The following is an 18,998-nucleotide window of genomic DNA, read 5'->3' as shown; positions in this document are numbered from 1 at the left end:
GTATTTAATATTTTATATTTTTATTTTAAAAATCTAATTTAGACACAAAATATGCTACTTTATTAGCTATCTTTTTGTAACCTAGGGCTAGCAAAATAACCTAAACTAGGTCATTCTATTAGTTTATAAACTCAATAAGAAAAAAATATTATAGCACCTAATAGAATACCATGTACCTAGTGGGCACTCAGATACTTGTAAATTGAATTACTTGCACTCAGTTTTTAGGTAGGATGGTATTTTACTCCAGAACATATGACCATATATTTGTTAAATGTTTGTTGGTTCTGATTTTTAGTATTAGTGTAAAGTATAATTATTCCTGTACTGTCAACCCCATTAGACTTTAAATTCCTCAGGGACATTCAATCTTCTTTTTAGAATTCTACAGATCCTACTTATGTCAAAATAGGTTGTTAATTGACTGTCTTAATTCATCTCTATCATCTGATGACATTATTAGATGATGGAGAAAGATGAACAGAAAGACTTGGATTTGGATGGTTCACCAGGGTTTGACTACTGATTAATTTTGTGATGTATAGCCAGTCATTTGAACCTAAGTTTGAATTCATGTTAAAAAATCATACTGAAGTGTTTTAATATACAAAATTGCTATCATTATTAACAAAGATTTGCATTAAAAGTACATTGTACAGACATCCAGATCAATTTTGTTTGATGTGAAAATTTTCTGCATAGAAGAAAATAGGTCACACAAGGACTGTATGATAGGGAATACAATAATCTTAAGCTTTTTGGACAATAATAATTCCAGCTAGGATGCATAATATTAGTGTCTCATTTTTTACTAAACTTGCTAGCTTAAGCTAATCATCTTGTAGGAGGGTTTGCCTCTGGTTTTTGTTTTGCTTTGTCTTAAATTGAATTCTTGAACTTATTTTACACTAGAGCTCTGTCTTGTTTATATACTGCCTTGCACTTGAAATGATATAAGGTGGTAAAAAAATCTTTAATCTTTCAACACATACATTCTGACTTGTAAAATTAAAGATACAATACAAAATTCATGAATAGGCTAATAAAAATGTGATATGTAATTTGGTTTTCCATGTAAAATTACATCTCTGACTAGAAAAATATGTTAGCTAAACTTTACTGTAACTCATTTTACTCCACCACCTGGTGGATTTTAGCAATTATTCCAGACACAATAAAATTGTAAGTCTAATATTATTTGTCAGATAATCTTTTCTCTGAATTTTTTCTCTTACTCATCTAAGCTTTCCACATTATATATGTCTTCCTTCTAGAACTTAAGCTTTTGGGATATCTTTCTATCTGTTACTGGTAGTGTCTCAAAAGATTCTTAATAAACGTTCATTAAAAGAAAGCTCATACAGTTCATCAAAGATGACAAAGAGGGGTTTCACAGTCATAGAGAACATAGACCAATATACAATTTCCATACTTAGAAAAGCTCTCTTCAAGCATGAAAATAAATGAATTCAGGAGCAGCACTGTATTGAGCCATGTCAGAGCCTGAGGCAAAAGGAAAAATCAGTACTACTGATGATGTCCTCATTTAATGTTTTGATCCATTATGAATTTTTTGTATTAGCTTTCAATTTTTTTTTTAAACTGCCTTCAACTGAAGTTTATCTTGATTACTAAATTTCTGGAATCCCTTAAATTTTGTGTCCAAGGAGACTGACTACCTTACCTGCCTCATTACAGTTCAGAGGGAGCCAATTTAAGAAAAAAAAAAAAAAAAGATGAAAGAAGGATAGGTGAAAACAAGAACTAGTGCTTTAAAGTAATGAATAAAATAGGCAAAAATCTTCGGCAAATGAGATTAAACAAAAAAAAATACATGCCACATTCTATAGAGATACATTTGAAAATTACAGGACAAAGTCATCAAATTTGGACAGGAATAAGAAAGAAATGGAACTGACCAAATATAAACTAAACTGGGAGACTACTTTCTAAAAAGTAACCATGCCAAGATGATTGCACACTTGAGTTCTACCTAACAATCAAGAACACATAAATTCTGTTAGTCTAGGGACACTCGGTGGCTTTGTCCTCAAGTGTCTGCCTTCTGCTTAAGTCATGATCCCAGGGTCCTGGGATTGAGCCCCACATGAATCTCCCTACTCAGCAGGGAGTCTGCTTCTTCCTCTCCCTCTGCCCCTCCCCTCTGCTCTGTGCTCTGTATCTTTCTCAAATAAATAAATAAAATCTTCTAAGAAAAAATTCTGTTAGTCTACTAATTGCAGGCTGTAGACAATTCATTGTTAAGAAGCCGGCATTGTCTACACACAGAAATCTAAACTAGCACCAAATGGAAATTCTAAACCAAAATCAGATGTGAAAACTTTAATTAAGATATTATCTTAGGAAGTTGAATCCAAGAGTGTACTAAGAAGAAAAATAAGCTATCATTCTGACCAAATAAGGTTAATTTCAGAAATGAAAGGATGGGTCATCATTAACGACAACATGTGTTTTATGTCAAATTAAATGATAATAAGGAAATAATAACCAGGCATTTGTTAGAATTCAGCAACAAAACTCTCAAAACATGAATAGAAAAAAAAAAAACAGCTTAAACATAAAAAAGATTATTTGCCAAAACATCAGATTGAATGGTGAAAAACTGAAGTCATTCTTATAAAACTGGAAACTAAAAAGGGATCCTGGCTAGTAACATTATTGTAATTCAAAACTCTATAGACATTCTAATAATATAATACGAAAACTAAATGTGTGGCTTAAATATTAAAAATGAATTAAAAAAATCTTTATTTGAAGATTACATGGTTGCATACCTAAGAAACCTGACATTGTACTAACACGGTTTCAGTTAATAAGAAATTTGATAAGATGGTTACATAACACAAATATATAAAGGCCAATTACTTTTCTCTATATTAGAAACTAATTAGAAATGGAAATGGCAGAAACTTGATTAAACTATACTTAGTTATAAATATAAGAAGGTAAAAGACCTACAAAAATTATAAACTTTATCAAAAGTTTAATAAAAAAAAACTCAATAAAGGAGATTTATTGGAAACCTTCAAATTAAAAAAATTAAATCCTTCCCACATTATAAATGTAACGTGATGGCAATTTTAAATCTTAACCGTATCATTCTGGAACTTTATAAAATAATTTTCAAGGATTCTTATGGAAGAATACATACATTTTCAAAGAGAAAAACAGTGAGAGGAACCTTTCCAAATTAGATAATAAAGCTAAATATAAAATAATATGGCACTGACACAAGAATGGGCAGACTATTCAGTGGAAAAGAAAAGATACATTCAAAAATGTATCTGTAATAATATATATATATATAAATTTTTGGAAATTCAAAAATATATATACATGTATACAAAATATAAATTTACACGTATTCATGTATACATATATATAAATGTTTGGACTCTCTATTCTGTTACTACTCTGCCCATCACTGTGTTCATTCATGTGTGTATACACATAGTGTGATAGTGGCAGTCAGTCCATTCTCAATGAGGAGAGAGGGGATGGTTTATTTAGTAAATGAAGCTGGTATTAACTGATGGTTCATGTCTACAAGAAAATAAAATTAGATCCTCATTTTAAATATATCTATCAAAAATTAATTTTAGCCATGTTAAAGACTATACTTTAGTAAAACAACACTTTAAGTATTAGAAAAAAGAGTAAAGATTACTTGTATAAATCTGAAAAGGAGGCTAAAGAGAGGAGAAGAAGCAGGACTTCTAAGACAGGAAACCCAAAGACCGCTAGTAAAAAGAAAAACAAGCCCAAGTGTCTGTCAAATTCCCCACACCCACAGCTGCTACTCCCAGAGGTTCTAAGTGTTTCATAAATACTACTGTATATCAACATTTTGAGGAATATTAGTACTGTCTTCTCAACAATATTTTCAGCAATATATCAGGCATCCTCCCCATGGTCTTGCTCAGGTTTTCCTATAGTATGTGCTGAAAATGGCTTCAACAAATATCTCTTGGGAGAGACAGAAATTGCAGGACCCTGATCATCTTGTTGCTCAAGTTGAGCCTCAAGTGTTTCTCTCCAACCCTGATGATGCTGGGGTGGGGGCTGTGTTCAAGGTCTGTAGGGAGACCATCTAATGTAGAGAGAATTATCCGTGGCCTCCTCCTGGCCATGTTGAAGATCTCCAAGGCAAGTAACAGCATTTTTCCACTTAAGATTATGTAAGTGTCCTTTGTCCTGATAAAGTCTTGAAGGCACTGAATAAATAACATCTATTAGGAAATACGGTAATGCTTAGAGATACTTTCAGAGGAAGCAACTGGGCAATAAGCATTTATGTCTTCTTTTAGGTCTCTGATGTGAGCTGAAGTATAGTCCTTTTTTGTGTACTACTTAAATGATATTTCCCAAATAGTATTTTTTAAGGCACTAAAAAAGTCAGTTTATGAGTCAACTAGTGATAAAAGACTGAGGATTAAATTCTAAATATTCATTTATAAATTCATTTACAATTTAATTTATAAACATTTATAAATTTCATTTACAGATCTATATATAGCAAATATTTTCAGATTTTTGTCATTTTATGTCTGGTCGTAAGCACTTGCACAGATATCTCCCATTTAGTCTTACCTTTTAGACGGAGGCATTTACTCCCATGTTACTAAAGAAACTGGAATGTTGAATTCAGAAAGTTGGCAAAAAGAGTTTATGCAATGCCACAGAAAAAATATATCTTCCTGGACCTGCATCTCATGTCTGCTTGTTCACGGTATCTCAATAGACTTAGATCTCAGACGCCTAGGTGGCTCAGTGGTTGAGCGTCTGCCTTCAGCCCAGGGCGTGATCCTGGAGTCCTAAATTGAGTCCCACATTGGGCTCCCTGCATTGAGCCTGCTTCTCTCTCTGCTTGTGTCTCTGCCTCTCTCTCTCTCTCTCTGTGTCTCTCATGAATAAATAAATAAAATGTTAAGAAAAATATATTTTGATCTGTGTAACTATCTTTCTTGGCATATGTCAGACCACCTGTGATTTTAATTAGTTATATTTTACTGAGCGCTTACTATGTGATTGGGATAATTGGCTGTTTTTATTCTAGGTACTGGCAAAAAAAGAAGTCTGGAAACCTTAGACTTAGAATAAAGCTTATACTTTATTTCTGATTGACTTGGTGAGAAAAAAAATTCACTAATGCTTGGCTTAGATGACTAGATGGTCTACTGGCTAAGTCAATTTGGACATAGAATTTATTAGAAATGACACCATAAGGGACTAGGTCTTGGAGAATCAACTCTGGAAGGAATCTGATCTGAGAAGAATCTTTCAGTATCTAACTGAAAAGCAGAAGTTTTGGGAACATAGATTCTGAGAGAGGGGTCTTTGCCATCTTTTCTATCTAACCCCTAAAACACATTGTGGGCAGAAATGGGCAGCTGGCAGCCTTATCATTCTAGTGAATGCAGGCTCTACGGATCAACTGGCTTCTCTGTGACCTACAGGAACTCTGCTTTCACTAGAATGGAAAATGGTGTTTCTACCATGCAGTGTATCAGCTTGTTCATCTCAGTACAGGCTAAGTGAGTCCAAATTCCATCTTGATTTCTTCAGTTTGTTACTAACTTAAAGATTGAGCATTTTCTGAATTGCTTGTCACAGGGAATTCCTGCTACTCCAAGAAGTTAACAGATGTGCCCACTGACAGTGCTAAGGTGTAAGATAATCATCTCAGGTCTATAACTAACTCATTCATCCAATCCATCCAAAAAAAAAAAAAAAATGTGACATTCCCCCCCCCCCTCCCCCCCCCCACGGCACTTCTTTGCATCTTCAAAAAAAAAATCATGGGGTATTTCTTTGTCCTTTCTTCTTTCTTTCCTTTTTTTTTTTTTGAACTGCAGATTTATTAATCCCAAATTATCAGAGTCTTCTTGGAAAGTACATATCTACATGGATAAGTAAGTACATGCAAGTGTACACTAGCAATTGAGCACTTTCTTAAGTTTTTGTACATATTTAAATAACCGACTTAATTGCGAAATTTTCTCTGCCACTTTTGAAATTGTATTACTTACATTAGAGATCACAAGGGAGTAACTAGCTTAGTAACCAGTTTATCACATTAAAATGTATTTTTAATGTATGCTAATTTCAAAAGGCTCATAGGACCGTCAGCATGCTTTAGTGGTCTGCATACAGTATTGGGAAGAATCTGTATATATCTCTGCGGCAAGGCACCAAATTATTGGCTGAGTGTTCCACATTCAGAAGATAGCAGCCAATACTCACCTTCTGCACCCACACAAAAAAAATGTTATTTAGACTAAAAAAGGGAGTTGAGCATCGCAGTGTCAATTATAACATCATTCACCTTCGGTCTTAAAAAAACTGAAGGCAAAAACAAACAAACAAAAAAACCAAAAAAAACCCTGAAGACAAAACTTCGTAGAACAACATGATGGATTGTGTGAAGGTTTAAACATTTTCTTTTAGCAAATCTGGAATAGGAGGTGTGTGCTTAATTAAAATCTCAGGATACTAAGCTTATGAGTAATTAAAGTCACCTAAAACCCATTTATTAGGGAGAGCTGGCGTTGGGAGGGGCCTAAAGAAAGTGATCCTCCCCCAGCCCCAGCCCCAGCCCCAGCCCAAAGGAAACCACTGGGGCCCAAGGAAGTCCAAGGGCTCTCCTGAGGGCAGGTGGGCGAGGAGCAGCCACGCACACCCGGGGGTCGGCTTTCCAGCGCCTCTCCTTCCTCCTCTCGGGTATCTCTGTACTTAGAGAAGTGGTAAAATCATCAGGGAGACCCCAGGCCCCGGCCTTCACGCGTTAGTCAACCTACTACCAAGGAAGAGTCACTAATCCGTAGCAGCACCTTCCGAAAGCGACCGGCCCAGGTCAGATCCCAAGGTCCCCTTTCCAGTGCCGAGGGCGCGGAGGTCGCTGGCCGCGGAAGCCACCCAGGGGGGAGCTGGTCCGGCTCCCACTCCGGGGCGCCCCGCGCGGCGCGGCGGGGGCAGGGCTGGGGGCGCGGGCCCGAGCCTCCCGGGCCCCGGCGCCGCCCCGCCCCGCCCCCGCCCCGGGCCGCGGGCCGCCTCCCAGGGCGCGGGCCTCAGCCGCGGGCCGCGCGGGCCCGGGGCGTGCGCTCGAGGGTCGCGGGTGCCGGGAAGGGGCGGCGTACCTCCGACTCGGGCGTGGTTCCCGCCGGGGTCGTCGCCGCGGGGGTCGTTCCCCCGGGAGGGGTCCCCAAGGACGCCGTGGTGACCTCGCCCCGGAGTTGCGGCCCTCCGTCGCCTAGGCAACCGGGGCGGGGCCAGGGGCACGAGGGGGCGGGGCCCGGGGCGCGAGGGGCGGGGCCCGGGGCGCGAGGGGCGGGGCCCGGGGTGCGAGGCTCGGGGACGCATCCCTCCGCGAGGAGGCTTCTGGGTGGGAACGTGGGCCCCGGGGGAGGGAGGGGAGGGGGGGGAGGGAGGGGAGGGGGGGGGGGAAGGCGGGGGCGCGGGGGACTGCGGGGCTGCCCGGAAGGCTGAGCCCGCTGCGGGGCTGCGAATCCGTGGCTGGAGGCAGGCTCGTCCCTTTTAGTAACAGAGCAAGGAGGGAAAGAAAGGAAATTTAAAGAACAGCAGTTTATTTTATTTTATTGTTTAATTTTTTTTTTAAGAACAGCATTTTAAATGTTAGTAGGTGGGGAAACGTCTAATGCTAACGGCAAGTTCTCAATAAATATTAAAGTGAGATAGATTATTGGAACTTGATCATTGATTGATTTTAGATATTAAGGAGTTATTGTAATTTTAAGGCGATATACTGTTATTGTCATGTTTAGAAGAAAAAAAAAAACAGTGTCCTTGTAGAGAGATACGTAGTGAAAGATTCAGTGATGATGAAGAGATGTAATGTATGCATTTACTCCAAAATCATGAGGGGAGGGGCTTGGGGAGTGGAGTTATGGCAGGTGAATCAAGATTGGGTACGTGGAGGGGCGGGGTGGTCATTACACCACTCTTTCTATTTTAGATACGTTTGCAGTTTTCCATAATAAAAGCATTTAAAAGCAATATATTTAGGATACCTGGGTGGCTCAGTGGTTGAGTGCCTTCCGTTTAGGTCTTGATTCCCCCCCCCCCTCCTGGGATCCAGGAGCCTACTTTTCCCTTCTACTATGACTTTGCCTCTCTCTCTCTCTCTCTCTCTCTCTCTCTCTCTCTCTCCGTGTCTCTTTATGAATAAATAAATAAACCTTTAAAATAATTTAAAAATATTATATTTAGTGGCCGTATTAGTATTCTCTGGATGACAACACCTGCTTTGAAAATTCACCTTGTATTTACCTGCGTGGGCGATGCTATGCAGAAAGTTTACTATAAAAATCAGACATTAAGTTTACTATAAAAATCAGAGTCCTTTGGTTTCCCCATCTGGGAAATGAGATGGTAACATTGCCTGCCTCATAGCATCGAGGATTTAACATGTTAATATATGAGGATTTTACACCTGAGGATTTAGCATGTTAATATATGAGAATGTTTAGAACAGTGTCTGGCACCTGTGTTAGGTATTAAGATTAGTATTAGTTTGTATTGTGTTTCTCCTGATGTTAATCCACCCTGTACTCAGCTGCCAGGATAATATTTCATTGTGGGCCTCTTATGTGTGCCCAATGCCTCTCAGGTCAAATTGAACACTTTAGTGTTACATAGCCTCATGATAATTGTGCCCGATTGCCTCACAGTTCAAGTTATGCACACAATTTGTACTGTCAACTTGTGTTCCTGGAGTCTCTCATTTTGTGTATGTTTGGTCATTCTTTCAAGGGTCTGGCAGTGTCGTTTCCTTGATACCTTCATTCCTAAAGAAACTGGTTTCATTCCTAATACAGAGTAGTTATTCAACAATGTGTTTATGACTTCCAACCCCATTTAAAAAGGACTACGTTAGAACTTCCTCAATTAGTGAAAATATAGTCGATTTATAGTGATTGCCAGAGTTCATACAAGAGCTACCACCTCACAAACTCAATACAATGCTTAATTATTTGATTGTTTCCTTTGATAGCTACTTCAAAGGAATTGAAAATAACAAGTCACCTTCTGCTAGGTGACAACTCTCCACATTCTTTAAATTTAGTATTTGGTAAAGTGCTAAAGCATTGATCTCTCTAAACTGCAGTTCTGGTTTCCTCAAAGATGTGATTTATTTTTCTGGCCTTTAATTGTCCTGCTATTTCTTAAACAGTGTTTAGGTTTTCTGTGCCCCTTTTTTGGAACTAGATGGATACTCCATTAAAGATGGAATCAATTTCCACCGTGATGGGAGAGTTGCCGGATAGAGGGGAGAATTGTTTTGTAGGAATTCTGTTTTTACTGTATTTAATGGTGTAATTTATTGGAGAAGTCATTTTCAAGGAGGTAATTTAATTTTATGGGACACAAAATTTTTTGCCCAGTAAGGAGTGGTGTTGAAAGCCCATTAGCCCAAAGGTTACTTTTAATTTGCACAAGTTGAAGCTGATTTTAGCCTCCCACTTCTTTTGTAGGGAGGTGCCAACAAGGAAGACAAATCTCAGTAGGTGATGTGCTTTCTTACATGGAAAGGTCAGTTAAGTCTTCCTTCTCAGGTCTCTTTTGAAGATAAAGGCTTCTAACCAAAGGCTGTAAAATTCCATTTTTTTTATCTTATTGTTGTAGGATGGAAGAGAAAAGGAAACATATAGGTCTTGTAGTTTACAATTATTGCTTGAAAAGACCTTTGACTTTTACCACATCACAGTGAAATATGGGATAGCTTGATACTGTTATTTTGATCAATTGGATTGGCCCCTGTTCTCATGAAAGTACTCCCATCTATATACCTGTAATCCTGTATGTGGCACATTTTACAAATAGAATCAGATTTTTTTGAAGAGAGGCATTTTCACAGTTTTGCCAATTCAAGTATTGGATGTTTAAAATAAACCATACTTTTAAATACCTGAGAAACATTTAGGAAAGGACTGGATGTTGATGGTCTAGTGTGGCACTATATGGCAATGAGCAGTGACAATGAGATGTCAGCTGACTTTTTAGGGTAAGGAAACATTTCATGGTGCCTGTGTTGCTGACTCCTTTTAAGTATGAATGAAATTCTTCAACAACAAATGAAATAATATCACTAATGCGATTAATGACGTACTGGTAGTTCAAACAATGTGATTCCTGAGGTCTTCAATCTATTAATACTCCTGATGGTCTTAGGTGGATCAAACTGGAAAAATTCCAATGTGTCCCTTAAGTGGTTCTGAGATACCACAAAGTCCTGCAGATAGGATTCAGAGATTCAGATAACACATTGTATCTTAGCTTTGGAATATGTTTAAACTGATAGATGTAGAAAGAAAAAAAATATAAAAGGCATTTTAATTTGTGAGTAATTGCCTTCATTCTCTGTTGCATATTGAATTTTAGCCAAGAAAGTATTCCAATAGCTAATCAATTTTGAAATATATTTAGTTTTCTTCACCTTTACCGAATCCTCAAATCTGGCCTTCTCATTTCAACCAAGGGCCTTAATTTTTTCAAGTCATAAGTGAGAACATTTTAAAGCTTAATAAAACACATTTAAGAGATGGCATAGTAAACCTACTTTAGTAGAGTTAAGTAGTTCTAAGACTAAACTATAGGAGGGGGTAATGATTTTCAATAAATAGTTGGTACAATTTTGACACTATTCATTACCTGCAACTTGTCTTCAAAACTCTATACTCTTCATTGTGGGTATATCTGTTTTTCCTTCTTTCTCCAGTTATTCCCTTTACAGTGGATCCTTACACTGTTCAAATGAAGACTCCAAGTCTCTTTCCTAAATCAGAAAATACTCTTTTCCTAATCCAGAGACCTCTTTAAGATAGTTTTGTAACTCATTCTTTTTCTTCCTGATCAATTTATTGAAAAAGTGGGACCTTATTCCTCATCTCTCTTTAAACCACCCCATACCCTTACTTCATTTGCTTTCCTCAAGCTGTTCCCCCTCAAGGACTGCCATTAGGCTCTGTCTTCTTTGGTGTGTGGACATTCTCTATTTGCCTTTTATATCCACTCTTTTACTTCTCCACTTGGCCTTGTGACCTGGAGGGTTGACTGACCATTATGGACTCCAACAGCTTGACTTACTACACTCCTTGCCCTCCAACTTGTGGTTCAGTTTGGCCAATGAAAACACCAGTAGGGGGTGGAATGGGGAGGAGTGTGATCAGGGTCATTTATTCTCCCTTGTTTCCTCCCTGCAGGATTATAGGCAGGAAGTAGTAAGTTCCTATGCCAAAAGCCTTCAAGGCCACAGCCCATCCCTTAGCTTCTCCAGAGTGCTATGGCTCTCTCTGGGTTTTGCCCTAGGAGCAGTAATGCCTCCCTCCCGCTGCTAGCCACAGGATGGTTCCCTGTCCCTTGCTGGTTTCCCTTATGTCTGCCCACATGTTTATAAATAGCTCCTTTACTAAACTTTCCTCAGTTCCCACCTTTTGCCATCTGTTTCCCGCTGGTACCTTGACTGATCTCAGCAAAAATTAACTCCAGAACATTTAACACGGAAGACTAAGCCTGGCTCGCTCAATCCTATTGTTGTCCACCATTTGGTTGTTTTGCAATGAGCAATATTGTCTATAAGAAATCTTGAACAATTATTTAGGTAGGACTACACCCCACCCTCACCCATTCTCTGCCTGGAGGAGCTGCACCCAAGTTCCACTCCCCTGAGGATTGATGGAAAGCAGGGGAGTACTGGAACTACCCATGGGATCTGTGTCCTAAACAGCTGTCTGTCTCAGACAGCTCATATAAACTCCTGGCTCCCCAAATTCTAACCTTTGGATACCAGACAGCCTACATAGTTCTCCTGTTGACAAAACTTTAAAATTCGTCCTATAGAAACACAAAATAACAGATCACCTGGGCCGAGGCCCAGGTCCTGCTCTCTCCATGAGTGATGGGAAGTGCTGGGGAGAAGTAGTGCCTTCTCTTCATATCGATCCTAGCCCTGAAGGTTTGAACTGTCCCATAAAACCTCGGATGCCATGTGGTATGAAATTCATCTGGAAACCAGTAGGACACACCGGGCAGGGGAGTGGCTTGTGAGAATGCATGTAATTCACAGATTTCACTCATCCCAGCACGTTTAGATTTATCATCTATATTTGGACAAAAGTCCTATTAATTATTTTCATTTATAAATTGTTCTTTATTGTAGTATTTATGTTAATGGTTTCATCATTCCTTTTATGCTTCAGTGAACTACATTTGAATCATTGATCCGTATTTGTGGACTGATAATTTACTGCAAAAAAAAAAAAAAACAAGTTAAACCTAGGCAATGGGATACATATTAAGTGAAATGCTTCAGCTGAAAAAACTGCACCCTATTTCCAGCATGTTAGCCAAGGGAGCCTGACTCAAATTCTTAAAGTGCAAGCAGCATCTTTAAACACATGATTTGAGTTGGCCAAAAAGAATTTTTGTAAAAATCAAAATTCATCCCAGATTTTACATTTGTGAAATATGTACAATCAAAATAGTTGCAATGATGTTTTTCCCTTCTAAAACTGCCTAAAAGTGACTGGGTGCCATTTAGTCAATGGTAGGGGACTCCATTACTCTTTCAATGTATTTTTGAGCAAGTTTATCCTGGGGGATTCTGGGAAGTATCTTGACTGGGCCACTGAGCATTGCCTCCTTCTCTGCACTACCTCCCACCCCATTCTACTTTTAAATTTAGCAAGTCTAATTTTACCTGTTTTGCATAATAGCTTTCTTATAAATTTTGTTAGAAGGAAGGATTCTAAGCTTGACAAAGTTTGAAAGCCACTGGATAATCTCTAAGGAATCTTCATCTTTGAAAATGCTATTACAACATAATTTCCCAAAGCATTCATTGTCTAAAATGTTCACTTTGGCAAAGAGACAATATTACTATTATTAAACACTTCTGATGTATATGCATGCTTATGATTCTAAGAAAGTAAAATAGCATACATTATCTCATTTAATCATCTGAATCCACTGTTACAGTATTCCACATAGCATTGCTTTTGATCAAGGAAATTATTTCACAGCAGAAGAAGCATGGCAATGAGCCTATGCTCATTGGTCTTAATGATGTTCCTTCTCATCCTGAGTAGAGGGTTTGATGGAACAGTGGAATGGCCTGTTGAAGGCTTAGTCACTCAATTTGAAGATACCAGCTCAGTGTCGATACCTGGCAGGGCAAAAGCAAGGTTCTCCAGAAGGCTGTATAGGCTCTGAATGAGCATCCACTATATGGGGTTACTGCTTCCAAAGCTAGGACTCATGGGTCCAGGAATTGAGGAGTGGAAATGTAGTGACAACATTTGTTCTTACTATCCTAATAAACCTCTAGCAAAATGTTTGCTTCCTGTTCCCATGACCTTCTGCTCTGCTGGTCTAGAAATATTAGCTCCAAAGGGAAGAATGCTTCTATCAGGAGACATATCAAGATACCATTGAACTTGAAGTTAAAACTGCCACCTGACCACACTTGGCTTCTTATGTTCCTGAATCAACAGGCAAAGAAGGGAGTTATGGTGTTGGCCGGGGTGACTGATCCTTAACACCAAGGGGAAATTGGGCTTCTACTCCACAATGGAGGTAAAGAAGAATGTGTCAGGTATACAGAAGACCCCTAAGTCCTCTCTTAGTATTATCATGCCCCGAAATTAAGGTAAATGGAAAACTATAACAACCCTACCCAGGCCAGACTACCAATGGCCCAGGCTCTTCAAGAATGAAGGTTCAGGTCAACCCACCAGGTAAAGAAGCATGACCCAGCTAAGTTACTTGCTGAAGGCAAAGGGAATGCATAATGAGTCAGTGGAAGAAGGTAGTTACAAATGCCAGCTATGACCAAGGATCAGTTAGAGAAACAAAGACTTTGTCTTGAGTATTTTCTCTTTATTTTGTTATGAATATGTTTGTGTTTTTTTTTCCCTCTCTTCCTCTCCTATGTAACATAATGTATGTTGACTTCACATGATAGTGTTTATGTATTATTAATTTTACATCGTGGTATTCAAGTTATAGGAAATCAAGGAGAAGACTAAACATCACTCCAGGACTTTACCTTCTTTTCTGGGAGAGGGGTTGGTGCCTTCTCAGTCATACACTGGATAGCTATATTATGTTAAGCAGAATTATGACCATGTTATTTTCTTTATTTGGAGATTAAGTATCCTTTAAGGAGATGCACAAGATGCCAAGCTGATAAGGTGTGGATTTATGATGGCTAAATTTTATTTGTTTGTATTTATTTATTTATTTATTTATTTATTTATTTATTTATTGAGCATGAGTCTGGGGAGGGGGAGGCAGTGGGATCAGGAGAGAGAGAGAGTCAGATGCATAACTGACTGAGGCAGTGCCTGAGGCACCCAGGCACCCCAGTTAATTTTATGTGACAACCTGAGTAGGCCACAGGGTCCCAGATTTTGGGCTGAACATTCTTTCTGAGTGTGTCTGTGAGGATGTTTCTGGATAACATTACCATTTCCATCAGTAAAGTCGACTGAAACAAAAGTGGATTGCCCTCCCTAATGTGGGTGGGATCATCCAATCCCATGAAAGACTGAAGAGAACAAAAAGGTGAAAGAAAAAAAGAATTTGCGTTCTTTGCCTGGCTGTTGAGCTGAAAGTCTTCTTTTGCCCTGGGACTCAGGAGTTATGCCATTGGTTTCCCTGGTTGTTCAGGCCTTTGGACTTGGACTCCATCATGACTTTCCTAGGCCTCCAGCTTACAGATGGCAGATTGAGTACATCTCAGTCTCCATAGTCATGTGATCTGTTTCCTTATAATAAATCTCTCTGTGTGTATGTATACATTTCCCATCAGTTCCGTTGCTCTGGAGAACCCTAATACAATGGTACTATTTTGTTTTATAGATGAGGACATGGAAGCTCAGAGAGCCAACTGACCTAATGTCTTATGGCTAGGTATATAGCAGGCAGGCCCAAGTATGAACTAGTTCCTGTGACTGCACAGCTAACTCACCTGGCTCTACTTTATCACAGTACCTCAGCTGTGCTGTGCACTCAAGAGCCTGGGTGGGTTGATGAGGTTTGTCAATGGAAACTTTCCACCTACCCCTTTATGTTCTTTTCTCATTCCTGCCCTGCTTCCCCAGTGCATTCACAATAATTGCTAATTCATTTAGTGTTTTACTCCTGGCAGGTTATTAACTAAGATATATAGTCATAACTAAAGTGTGAGGTGATATGACTTAGCACCTACTAAGGTATATTTATATTTTACTAGGAGACTCCTTAAAGATGGAAAATTCTTTTGTAGCATGAGGTTTTAATAAAGGATTGCCAAATTGTGGAATTTATATTTTGAAAACAGAAGGTCTCTTCTAGTGTCTTTTTAGACCTCACCTAGAGAGAGCTTAATCCCACTTACTAGATTCATAATATGTTGTGATTTCTCCTCTAATCCACAGCATCTATTATTGCAGTGTTCTGATAAGCATCCAGTTAATAGGTAGAGCAGGTTGGTGAAAATGTAAACAAATCAATAGAAAATATTCTTGTAGCTATGGTTATGCTTCATTCTAGTAGAATAAGTGGTATATTTTTAAACATTATTTTCCTATTTCACCAAAAAGTTCAAGTATGTCTTTTCATTTTTTCAAAAAAGATTTTATTTATTTATTCATGAGAGAGAGAGAGAGAGAGAGGCAGAGACACAGGCAGAGGGAAGCAGGGAGCCTGACATGGGACTCGATCCGAGGTCTCCAGGATGACACCCCGGGCTGAAGGCGGTGCTAAACCCCTGAGCCACCTGGGCTGCCCAAGTATGTCCTTTCAGATGAAATGCATTTTTGTGTGCCTCTAAGCTGGGTTAAGCATTTACACTACAGGAATTCATGATATTGTGCAGCTTTCAAAGGAGAATACTAAACTATCACAGAATTTTCTATGCCATTTTCTATTTTATTTTATAATAATAGAAGTCATCATCATCATCATTATTATTATTACTTTTGACCTGTAACTAATGATCATTTGTAACTAATGGTTAGCTTCCATCTTGTTAACTGTGATGATAGTCCTACATGCATTATGGTGCCACCTCATGGCCATGAGTATCCTGGTAGACTTAGGTTGAATGCGGAGTAGTATAGTAAATCCTGTCAAGTGAGACTTTTGACCAGCTAGGTAACCTTAGGAAAAATGACTTTATTTTCATATGATATTGATGGTTCTTCTTAGAAAATCATTAAATATTTCTTTATGCAAAGTCATCGAAACTTAGAATGTTTGCATAGAAAAAGGAGAATATAAAATTGGAAAACTAAGAGCAGAGAGGATGGATGGTAGAACAGAAGCAATCTTCAGATTTTGGAGAGAGAAAGTAAGGTTAAATTAAAAAACAAAACAAAACAAAAAAACAACTTATTGGAAACCACCACAAAGGAAAACCATACTCCTGTCTTGAGGAGTGAGTTCTTAGGAGATTTGGCCAGACTCTTCCGATACCGTCTGCTTTCTCTGGAATTACCCTCCCCTGGTAGAAGTGTTGCTAGAACAATCCCCTGTTTGGGACCTAGATCCTCTAAGCAAATTTGAGAAAAATTCTTTTTCTTCCTATCATTAGACTCTCTCTTAAAATAGTTGATGCCATGGTCATAGATACTCAGTTGACTGATGCAAGTTGGGTAAAGTTCAGCAGCTCAAATAAATATTAGAAATATGTTTGAAATGTAAATTTTGAAAGGGCCATGGACTGCTCTTGCCTAAGCAAACTGTTCCTGAATGCCTAGTCATTCTTGATGTGACAGTTTTCTCATTGAAGCTTGGCCATACTCAACAAAAGCTGGACTACACCCTGGATTACTTAAATGGTAGAGTCCAGTGGTCATATGTCCCCAAACAGCCAAAGACAACAGGGCAGGACATGCTTCTGGTTTCTTATTATGCTTATTGTTGTGTCCTCTGAAACCTGCTGACAGAATTACTGTTCTCTCTTGATTGGACAGAAGAGGACCTCTTTTTCCATAGGTTACTGGAAAATTTCTATCTACTCTTTTCCAGCATCAGGTACTAGGCTCTTCCTGGAGTGGTGAGCCACTATAAACTAACTTTCCTCCTCTTAGGCTCCCCTTTCTTCCCTACTGAAACCTACATGGGGGTGCCCGTGAAACCAGATTGGGTTGCATCCATTCATAAAAGACAAACTCAATACTAGAGTCCTGCTTCTAACTCCATCTCCTGTATTTAGTGCTTAAGTATATGATTATATTGAGTAGTAAGAGCTGAAAATGGAGTAAAAGGAATTTTCTCCACAATTTAAGACAGTTTAAGACTGCTGATAATGTGGCCTGAGGCATTTTCTTACCATTCATTCATCCATTTGTTCAACAAATGTTTATTGACTACAGACTAGGGGCAGACAATACTGTAAGCATTGTTGAACAAAAGCCCTCTTTCCTCTCAAATTCCACCCTGGTGAATTAATAAGCCTAGAATCTATTTCAAATATAAGAACCCACCAATTAGTATGTTGGAAGGCTTTTTGTCTATGTGAGTCTGAGAAGTTAAGATCTTCAAAGAGCCTGATATATTGTTATGTTTCTTGAACTGGAAATCATATCCTACTGGTTGATGGTTAATGGTTTGTCAGAAAGTGGTAAGTGCTATGGGAAAAAAAAAAATAGAGCAGAGTAAAGGAGAATCTGAAAGGTGGGGTTGGAAGAATCTGGGCAGTTGCAGTTTTAAGTAGGATGGTCAGGACAGGCCTTAAAGAGAAGATAAGGGCAGCCTGGGTGGCTCAGCGGAGACCGGAGACCGGAGACCGAGGACCGAGGATCTAGTCCCACATCAGGCTCCCTGCATGGGGCCTGCTTCTCCCTCTGCCTGTCTCTGCCTCTCTCTCTCTCTCTCTCTCTCTCTGTGTGTGTGTGTGTCTCTCATGAATAAATAAATATATCTTAAAAAAAAAAAAAGAAGATAATACCTGAGCAAAGCTTTTCATCACCGTTATCATAACTAGCGTTCCATCTAACTGCTTCCTGCACATTATCTCATTTAAAACTCCCCACAGATGTGGTCACTGAAGCTTAAAGAAGTTAATTATTTACCCCGATTACACAGCTATTTAGTAAAGGTGACAGAATTTAAACTCAGGACTATATGAGTAAGAGCCCAAGTTACACTACACTGTGTTGTGTCTCAAGGCAGTGGTTCACAAACTGTGTTTGGAGGTTGCACCAAAATTTGATGTGACATTAGTTTTTCAGAACATCTATTATCAGCCATACCTTTGAAACTGTATTTTAAAATGTGTATTCACAATCCTGTAATCCACATGTTAACATATTGTATTGTAGGACCTTGACCTCTTAAAACTGGGTTAGGTGCTTTTTTTGCATGCCTGCAAGCAAAATTTTTCGACCTCTGTGCATACATTTGAACACTGTATAAATGTTTCATTGGCTAGTCATGGTTAAATTTTGCATGATTTTTTAAAAAATCAGGTCTTGGCATGTAAGTTCAACATAAAACTGTAAAATAGCTCATGTGTAGCACAGAGTAGGATCAGGAATGTCTGCTGGGTACGTGTTCTCACCATTATGGAATTGTTGACAATTCATTAACAAGGGAACCCATAACATATTTATATAATGTGATATGAAAAGTAATTTACTACTGTTTGTTAGGTTTAGATGTTTTTGCCTGATTTATATTTGAGAAAAGCTGAGATCTAATTAGTGACTAAACCTTGATTTTATCTTAAGTTCTGAATTACTTAATAGAAGGATATCCTGAGACTATGGGGAAGCTTGATTTTGTTTGTTTGTAAATCTACCATTTAAAATTACTTATGTAGATCTAGGTTTTGTTTCTATTTTAACACTGTGAAACCAAGTCAGAATATTGTAATAAATTTAATATTGAGACTGACATGGCTGGAATAATCTCACTATGCTAATTTTTATCATTGTAAACAAAAATATGTTATAATCAAATAAATGTTAGTTATA

The 18,998-nt window shown here is 38.5% G+C and overlaps 1 protein-coding gene and 1 long non-coding RNA gene across 2 annotated transcripts in view; one reads left to right on the top strand and one right to left on the bottom strand.

The window, feature by feature from the left end:
- Positions 1–7,300, bottom strand: part of CABCOCO1 (ciliary associated calcium binding coiled-coil 1) — a 117,537-nt gene extending 110,237 nt beyond the window's left edge. The window contains exon 1 of the mRNA XM_072823211.1: positions 7,158–7,300. The gene's annotated coding sequence lies outside the window, so the exon portion shown is untranslated. The remainder of the gene's footprint in view (positions 1–7,157) is intronic.
- LOC140631886 (uncharacterized) overlaps positions 1–18,998 on the top strand; it is a 158,603-nt gene that overhangs the window by 48,078 nt on the left and 91,527 nt on the right. The window lies entirely within an intron of this gene.

The sequence above is a fragment of the Canis lupus genome, chromosome 4, assembly GCF_048164855.1.
Source record: "Canis lupus baileyi chromosome 4, mCanLup2.hap1, whole genome shotgun sequence".
Taxonomy (NCBI): Eukaryota; Metazoa; Chordata; class Mammalia; order Carnivora; family Canidae; genus Canis; species Canis lupus.
The sequence above is the reverse complement of the archived record's forward strand: the minus strand, read 5'-3'. Positions and strand labels throughout refer to the sequence as shown.